Here is a 9,186-nt window from a genome sequence, read left to right as displayed (position 1 = left end):
TCTGAACTAGAGGAGCTTCTTTCCTATGACAACGTAAATCCCAGTGTGCTTTACAGACTTAATGACCTGCTGACTGGATCCCCCACCCTTCCCCACCTATCTCAGCTCATGATGTTTCACTAGCCTCTGCCAGGTCCAGATGCAGCTGAGCAAGATGTCCCTCCACCATGGGAAATGGCACATGGGTCCGAGGCTGACACCTAGGGCTACTGGGAAAGGAGGGGGCAGGGAAGGGGGGTGTGGGATGTACCTGCCGAAGTGATTGGTGGAGTGGGGAATGATAACCCAGCCTTCACGCCATAAAACCAGGGGTGGGAGAAGAGAGGGATCTTGACAGCCTGAGGACAGCATGCGGTCCTTCCCCCGCTCCTGTTTTTGTCTGTTGGGGACCTCAGGGAGCCATGATGTTCCCTCCAGGTAAGGACATAAAGACTTAACCTCTTTTACAGCACTGTCTATTCTGCTAAAACTAGGGCCTGACACTCCTCAGGGTTCACTGGGTCATGCTTTTTCACGGGGGCTCCTTTCCCCAAGGAGGGAGATCATGCAAAACTACTCAACTGTGCAACTCTGTAATGAAGTTCTGATGCTCAGAATAATTCTGGTGAAGACTTTTGAGTTAAAATTGTTTCTGGTGGAGGTACAGTCCTGCTCTGAGGTGTCCATCCAATTCCCATATTAGTCCTCTGGGCTCCTGCTTAAGGAAGTGGGTCCCTTGTAGCTTTCACACCTGCTTCAATGTCACCCTGACCCAGGATCAAGGTGAGGGTAAATACTGAGGCGTCTGGCTTTTTTTTCTAACCATCAGCTGTCACTGGTTCCTTTCGAGGTGTGATGGATGGTGTTAAGGTTTCGGGGTGACCAGTTCCTGTGTGTCCATCTCCCCACAGTAGGGAAGAGTTCCCTGAATGCTCAGCAAGGCGTCCTGCACTTGTTATGGATATAGTCAGTGGTGTGCTGGGTAAATGTTTAAAAACAGGCTCTCTCCCCGGTCCACCTCTTGCGCCCCCCCACCCCAATTGCAGAGCTGGCTATAGCTGGGGAGAGAGCCTGGGGGGCGGGGGCAATGCATTACTCCAGGAAAAAAAAAATTAAATATCCAGGTTCCAATCTAATTCATGTTTAATGTGGGATAAAATGCCATAAATAAGTAAATAATAAATATAAACTTTTAATGTTGAGCACCTGATTCTCAAAGTGAACATATTCCAAACGCTATAATGAAAATAAAATGATTTTTTTTCTACCTTTGTTGTCTGGTGACTTTGTTTTTCTGATCATGCTGGCCCAGTAATCTGATTCTGCTGCTATCTGTCCTCTTAACTAACTTCCGTTTCCGGGGCTTCCTTTCCATTTATTTCTTTCCTTTCCTCCTTCCTTCTTCTTCATTTCTTGTCCTCCACAGACTTGACTGTCCAGTGGATCCAGCTTCTGCCTAGTTTTTTCATCCATGTGCAGTTTTTCTCCTCTCTTCCTTTTCCCCTCATCTCATCTCCTTCCTCAATCTCCCTTCCCTCCATCCATGTCCAGCAACTCTCCTCTCCCCTGCCCCCCTCCAGCCATCCATACCCCCCCGCGATTCTCTCCTCTCCCCTGCCCCCCCGCCGCCATCCATACCCTCACTTTGCTCCTCTGCCCCACGTCCAGCCATCCATATCCACCCAGTGATTCTCTTCGCTCCCCTGCTCCCCTCCAGCCATCCATACCCACCTACCCAGCGATTCCCTTTGCTCCCCTGTCCCCCCTCCAGCCATCCATACCCACCCACCCAGCGATTCCTTTGCCTCCCCTGTCCCCCCTCCAGCAATCCATACCCACCTACCCAGCGATTCCCTTTGCTCCCCTGTCCCCCGCTCCAGCCATCCATACCCACCTACCAGCGATTCCCTTTGCTCCCCTGTCCCCCCTCCAGCCATCCATACCCATCTACCCAGCGATTCCCTTTGCTCCCCTGTCCCCCCTCCAGCCATCCATACCCACCCAGTGAGCCCCTTTGTGCCCCTGCCCACCCAGCATCCATACCCACCCAGCGATTCCCTTCGCTCCCCTGCCCCCCAGCCATCCATTACCCACCCAGCCATTCCCTTCGCTCCCCTGCCTCCGAATGAGAATGAAACCAAAGAAGAGAAGAAAAGTGAGAACGGAGGGACAGATTATTAATAAACACGGTCTCTCCTCTGTGACTTTTTGCATCGTGACCCTGGGAGAAAACTGTATCAACAAAATTACTAATTAGGGGATAACTCTCTTGATTCCAGAGTGACTTTTAATATCTATTACACAAAGACTCCAGTATTTTTTCCTGTGCGGTGTCTGTGGCTCAGCCCTGAGGGAGTTTCAATCTGGCATGCAGCCATTTAATGCGTAGAAGAAATGTGATGGTGGTTCCTCCTGAGAAGATTTGTGAAATGCGCTCCTGCATTGGGGAACCGGCAGAATATGAAACAGATATGGTGGACTGTTGAGTTAGTCATCGAGCACACAGATGATTGGAGGTGGTGGTATTTAACCAGTCAACGGAGGGTCAATAGACACACAGTGTTTTTCCATCGAAGAGCAGTCCATCCAGTGTTTACGTGTAAACACGTTTACAGCGACCAAGCGGAAGGCGTGGCGTCTGTAGGAAAAGGACTATTTAGCTGGCAGGACTGAGTTCTGATCCTTGAGCATGATATAATGTATAAGTATTGTAAAACATAAGTAAAATACGAAACAGCATAAGTATACAGTTTTAAAATGTAAAAACAATTGGTTTGTATTCAATACAGGTGTGCAAGGTGAGTGGAGGAATGAATGTGTGAGGTTTTAACATTAGGTAGCAGTGCTAATGAGGTTAGTGGGCATTGCAATACAATAAAACGTTTTGGTGATTATGAAAAAAATACTGGAGTCCTTTGTGTAATAGAAACTTTATCCCTAGAAAACGACATGATAAGGAGATGGGGGCAGGGATTATGAAAAGTGGGAACCTTTCCTATGCTCACTGCTGGTCCACGACTCAAATGTCAAGAGTCCCCAGTTTGTCAGATGATGTGCAGCCAGCTCTGGGGTGCAGGGAGCCAGTCCAGGTATTTGTGACTGGATTGGGCCGCTGTTGGACAACAGGATGCTGGGCTCAATGGACCTTTGGTCTTTCCCAGTATGGCAACTCTTATGTACGTACTAGTAAATCAGGCCCGTTTCTGACAACAAATGAAACGGGCGCTAGCAAGGTTTTTGTCGGGAGTGTGTATGTTGAGAGAGTGTGTGTGAAAGTGACTATGTGTGAGAGAGAGTGAATGTGCACGTGTGGTGTGTAGTGACAGAGAGTGAGACTGCTGGGTGTGAAGTGTGTCTGCTCTGTCCCTGCTCCCCCTCCAGCCACCCAGCGATTCTCCTCTCTCCCCTGCTCCCCTTCAGCCACCAGCAATTATCCTTTTCCTTGCCCCCTCCGGTATCCACCGACAATGCTCTTCTCTCCCCTGCCCCACCTCCACCACCCAGCGATTCCTCCTCTGTCCCCTGCCCCAACTCCAGCCACCCAGTTCTCCATTTTCCTTTGCCCCCCCTTCCAGCCACCCACGATGCTCTTCTCTCCCCTGCCCCCCCCCTTCCCAGCCACCCAGCGCTTTCTCCCCTGCCCCTAATAGATACCGGCCAAATCTCTGGCCCTCCGCCAACCGCCAACCTCCGCTGCCGTGCACAGCTCAGCTGGCAGGCCCACTGAACGATCGATCCATTCGCCGCTGTGCGTCCGCCTTCCCACCTCTGGTTGGTCAGCTTTTGCGTGTGACGTACCCGGAAGTACGTGACGTCAATTCATGAGATGGATGCATCCTTTCTGAGAGCACGAATGCTTCAGGCTTTACTGCCACAGAGTCAGCTTCAGAACGTTGGAGGTGCGTTTTATTATATAGGATGTACTTGGAATTCTGAATGGAATCTTGCTACTCTTTGGGGTTCTACATGGAATGTTGCTACTCTTTGAAATTCTGCATGGAATCTTGTTATTCTTTAGAATTCTAGAATCTTGCTGCTCTTTGGGGTTCTACATGGAATGTTGCGGTTTCTGCCAGGTACTTGTGACCTGGATTAGCCACTGTTGGAAACAGGATGCTGGGCTTGATGGACCTTTGGTCTTTCCCAGTATGGCAATACTTATTTACGTACACATTCCAGAGGACAGAAAGGAAACAGGCTGCTTTTATTACCCTGCTGGAGTAGGAAGAGAAAGTGACAGAAGCACAGGGAGGTAAAGCACCTAATTTTGAGGAAGTTCCACTCCCAAATTTGCATCTAGAGCAGGAATTTGAGTGTGCAAGTTACAGAATTGCTCAGTTGTGCACACAACCCTATACAATGAGCTGATCATTGGTATTAATGAGCAATAGCTTATAATTGGTAACTGCCCGTAGTTAGTATTGTAGAAGTTGTTCTGTCAAATTGCAGAGCGTGCAAGATCAAGGAGAGTGTGAACTTCGGAGGGACATGTTAAATAGGCTCAGGTGTACAAGTCTAATTGTAGGCAGTTAGACCTATAAATGACCTATCAATGACACAAGCATTGATGTCAGCCATCGAGGTTAGGCACTTCTGCTATTACAGAATTAAACTAAGCACCTAACTGTAACATAGTAACATAGTAAATGACGGCAGAAAAAGACCTGCATGGTCCATCCAGTCTGCCCAACAAGACAAACTCATATGTGCTACTTTTTGTGTATACCCTACTTTGATTTGTACCTGTCCTCTTCAGGGCACAGACCGTATAAGTCTGCCCAGCACTATCTCCGCCTCCCAACCACCAGCCCCGCCTCCCACCACTGGCTCTGGCACAGACTGTATATGTCTGCCCAGCACTATCTCCGCCTCCAACCACCAGCCCCGCCTCCCACCACTGGCTCTGGCACAGACCGTATAAGTCTGCCCAGCACTATCCCCGCCTCCCAACCACCAGCCCCGCTTCCCACCACCGGCTCTGGCACAGACCGTATAAGTCTGCTTAGCACTATCCTCGCCTCCCGCCACCAGCTGGCTCTGCCACCCAATCTCGGCTAAGCTCCTTAGGATCCATTCCTTCTGAACAGGATTCCTTTATGTTTATTCTACGCATGTTTGAATTCTGTTACTGTTTTCATTTCCACCACCTCCCGCGGGAGGGCATTCAAGCATCCACTACTCTCTCCGTGAAAAAATACTTCCTGACATTTTTCTTGAGTCTGCCTCCCTTCAATCTCATTTCATGTCCTCTCGTTCTACCGCCTTCGCAACCTCCGGAAAAGGTTCGTTTGCGGATTAATACTTTTCAAATATTTGAACGTCTGTATCATATCACCCCTGTTTCTCCTTTCTTCCAGAGTATACATGTTCAGGTCATCAAGTCTCTCCTCATACGTCTTGTAACGCAAATCCCTTACCATTCTCGTAGCTTTTCTTTGCACCGCTTCAATTCTTTTTACATCCTTCACAAGGTATGGCCTCCAAAACTGAACACAATACTCTAGGTGGGGCCGCACCACCGACTTATACAGGGGCATCAACACCTCCTTTCTTCTGCTGGTCACACCTCTCTCTATACAGCCTAACAACCTTCTAGCTATGGCCACCGCCTTGTCAACCTGTTTCATCGCCTTCAGATCCTCAGATACTATCACCCCAAGATCCCTCTCCCCGTCCGTACCTATCAGATTCTCCCTGCCTAACACATACATCTCCCGAGGGTTTTCTATTCCCTAAGTGCACCACTTGCATTTCTTCGCATTGAATTTAATTGCCAAACCTTAGACCGTTCTTCTAGCTTCCTCAGATCCTTTTTCATGTTTTCCACTCCCTCCCGGTGTCCACTCTGTTGGAGATCTTAGTATCATCCACAAATAGGCAAACTTTACCTTCTAACCCCTTCGGCAATGTCACTCACAAATATATTGAACAGAATCGGTCCCAGCACCGATCCCTGAGGCACACCACTACTCACCTTTCCCTCCTCCGAGCGAATTCCATTCACCACCACCCTCTGGCTTCTGTCCGTCAACCAGTTCCTATCCAGTTCACCACTTCGGGTCCTATCTTCAGCCCTTCCAGTTTATTTAAGACCTCCCGTGGGGAACTGTGTCAAAGCTTTGCTGAAATCTAAGTAGATTACGTCCATAGCTTGTCCATGATTCAATTCTCCTGTAGGGGACTTTAGAGAATTGCCCCCCAGAAAGTCAATGACAGAGTTTTAATCCCCGGCTCTCTTTCCTTCCCCATAACTGAGTTCTATTCTGAATGAATATGCTTCTCGCTCTTTTTCTTCAGTATCATATCATCGAGCTCCAGGTATGTGACATCACAGCGTCCGCTTTCACACACAGGCCTCCAGAAGTAAGCTAGGGGTGTCCTGTGTGAGGGCTGCTGCCGTTCATTACTTTGCTGTGTCTTCCGCACAGACGTTTCATTTCGATATTATTTAAATTGGGCTCTTTCCGAAAACCTAGGATGCGGCTATGGTTTATTTAAACTTCTCCATAACTGTGTCACTGATGACATCGCACATCCTGTTTTGGATTGGTCCAGGCTGTCATAAATGACATCATGGTATTGTGACATAGAACAACTTATTCAGACACACAGACATAGACCCTGATGTACATATGGACACACATGAACACAGATGAAGATGCCATAACAGGACTCTGTAAGCCACATTGAGCCTGCAAATAGGTGGGAAAATGTGGGATACAAATGCAATAAAATGAAATGTGGGCATATAAACACATAATGTACCCGCACACAGCAGGGACCTTCACCGTATGTTACTCTGCCCTCACCAGGACCCCATCCAGCAGTCGAAGAGGTTTTCCTTTTACGCTGTACCTGATTTTGCCCAAAGCTGAAATTTCCTTCTATAAATCATGCATGTACACACATTGACATGTAGGACCCTGAGGATGGGGGTGTAGGAGCCAGTTTTTCTCCCTCTATAATTCTGGATTTTCCTCCTCTTGGTTCACGTATACGTATGGCAAGCCCGTGGAGGGTGATGTAATTATCAATTTGTGCCACAAGTCCTGGTGGTTCTGGTATGGCACAGGTTGTGAGGAGCAAGAAACTACAAAGCCCAGAAGGCAGTGCAGCACTGGAGAAATCAGGAACTAAGAAACTACAAAACCCAGAAGGTAATGCAACATCAGAGAAATCAGGAACTAAGAAACTACAAAGCCCAGAAGGCAGGTGCAGCACTGGAGAAATCAGGAACTAAGAAACTACAAAACCCAGAAGGTAATGCAACATCAGAGAAATCAGGAACTAAGAAACTACAAAGCCCAGAAGGCAGTGCAGCACTGGAGAAATCAGGAACTAAGAACTACAAACCCAGAAGGAATGCAACATCAGAGAAATCAGGAACTAAGAAACTACAAAGCCCAGAAGGCAGTGCAGCAACGGGATCAGGTGAAGGGAGAGGATTCTATGCAAGAAAGGGAGGAGCTGGGGGTTGATTGGGAAATGGAATCAGATGTGGGAGGGGAGGAGAGAATGGAACTGGAGGGAGGGTAGAAGAAGGAGAGAATGAGGAGGGGAATGGAGTACTTGGTGGGGAGCTCTTCAAGTGAGTTATGAACTGATCATGAGAGAGTGAATGAAGACTTGGTGGATTGACCCGGTAGGTGGCTGGCAGGAGGATTTGTGCTGACAAATGAGGGAGGTGTCTAAGAGTGAGACAGTGACTTAGATATTGCTGGTGAATGGAACTGTTTAATTGCATTTATTGCATTGTATCCCACATTTTCCCACCTTTTTGCGGGCTCAGTGTGGCTTACAATACATTATGAAGCATGGAAATACAATTTGTTACAACTTGGTTATGGATTACATTGTGATGAGTTGTTTGAGTTAAAGTATCGATAAGGAGTATAATCATTGGAAAAAGCACTGAAACATTGGAAGGAAACAGGTTGTTGTTTGGCTGTGTTGAAAACAGTGCTAAGTTGAATTGATGAGGAAAACGTTGCTAATTGAACTGAGATTGTGGAAGCAGTGTTCCTAACCTATACTACAGGTGAAAACCTAATTGAACCAAGCTGGGTGGAGAGCTTAGTTGAAGGTGAGCTATACTGAGCAGCTTAATTGGGGCGGAGCTGAAAGAGCTGCAGTTTGAATCTGGTTTCACTGAACTGTACAGGGGAGATTTGGAAAAGGAGAACTGCAGTGAAAAGATACTGATTGCAGACCTTTAAACCTGAAGCGTGGAGGGTTTGCGGTGCTGTGAATGAAGAGACTGGTGAGGATACAGCCAGTGATCCTGGACAATGTGATATCTGTAATGACTACTGGGGACGGGTGAGTGAATTGCAAGGAAGAATGTGGCTGGGAAATAGAAGTAATATTGGGGGTGGGCTTAGAGAAGGAGGTGAATACCAGGAAGGAGGATGTTGGCAGAATTAGTAACTGGGGAGGCTGTTGCTGGCTTTTCCATTGGGGGAGGGGGGAGTCGATAACCTTGGTTCAGGTAGCATGATAGGTCAGGAGTTCTGGTCTTTTCAATGCTTTCCCCAAGGAAAGAATGAATGACTGGAATGTCTCTTCCAGACTGACAGAACTGGGTGTTTCTCCACCACGGTGGACATATCCATCTTTCAGCTGAAGAACTATGGTTTCTATTTTGAGACAGAAGGGACTGCATCCTTGCTGGAAGATGACACAGGTAGGGTTAAGTGATCTGGGGCTATTTGCATGGTCAGAGTCTGTATCATTAGACCGAGTTATCCCTTTCTTTTGTCATCAAGGTGTTGCAATGAATACCACCACAAGTTTTTATATATCTAGAATTGTTGGGACAATGACATTTGAAGACCTTGATGAGTACTACCATGTGGACAACCATTCTGTAGGGTGGTGAGTACTCTGAGATAATGTGACCAAGTTTTTGAACCACACAGATCATTCCTTCTCCTTTCTTACATTTTAAGGTTATCAATAGAAATCAAAACAAAATAAAACATGGAAAAGAAAATAAGATAATTTAATACATTTTTTGATTAGCTTTCGAAGGTTGCCCTTTTACTATCACGGCCATTGAGGCTTGTTACATGAGGCCTCAATGCCGTGGAGTATAACCCTGGCACATCAAATCACCTGAAGTCTCTTTTATTGAATAAATCCTAATTTACTCACAGACAGATGTTCAGAAATGTTGCTTCCGGATACAGAGACTCTTAGTCTGGAGGC

At 47.2% G+C, this 9,186-nt stretch overlaps 1 protein-coding gene across 1 annotated transcript in view; it reads right to left on the bottom strand.

Moving 5' to 3' along the window:
* FOXJ2 (forkhead box J2) overlaps window positions 1-9,186 on the bottom strand; it is a 584,760-nt gene that overhangs the window by 275,016 nt on the left and 300,558 nt on the right. The gene's annotated exons all lie outside the window — the stretch shown is intronic.

This window comes from Microcaecilia unicolor, chromosome 14, assembly GCF_901765095.1.
Source record: "Microcaecilia unicolor chromosome 14, aMicUni1.1, whole genome shotgun sequence".
Lineage (NCBI taxonomy): Eukaryota > Metazoa > Chordata > Amphibia > Gymnophiona > Siphonopidae > Microcaecilia > Microcaecilia unicolor.
Note: the sequence above shows the minus strand (reverse complement) of the source record. Positions and strands in the feature narration are given on the sequence as shown.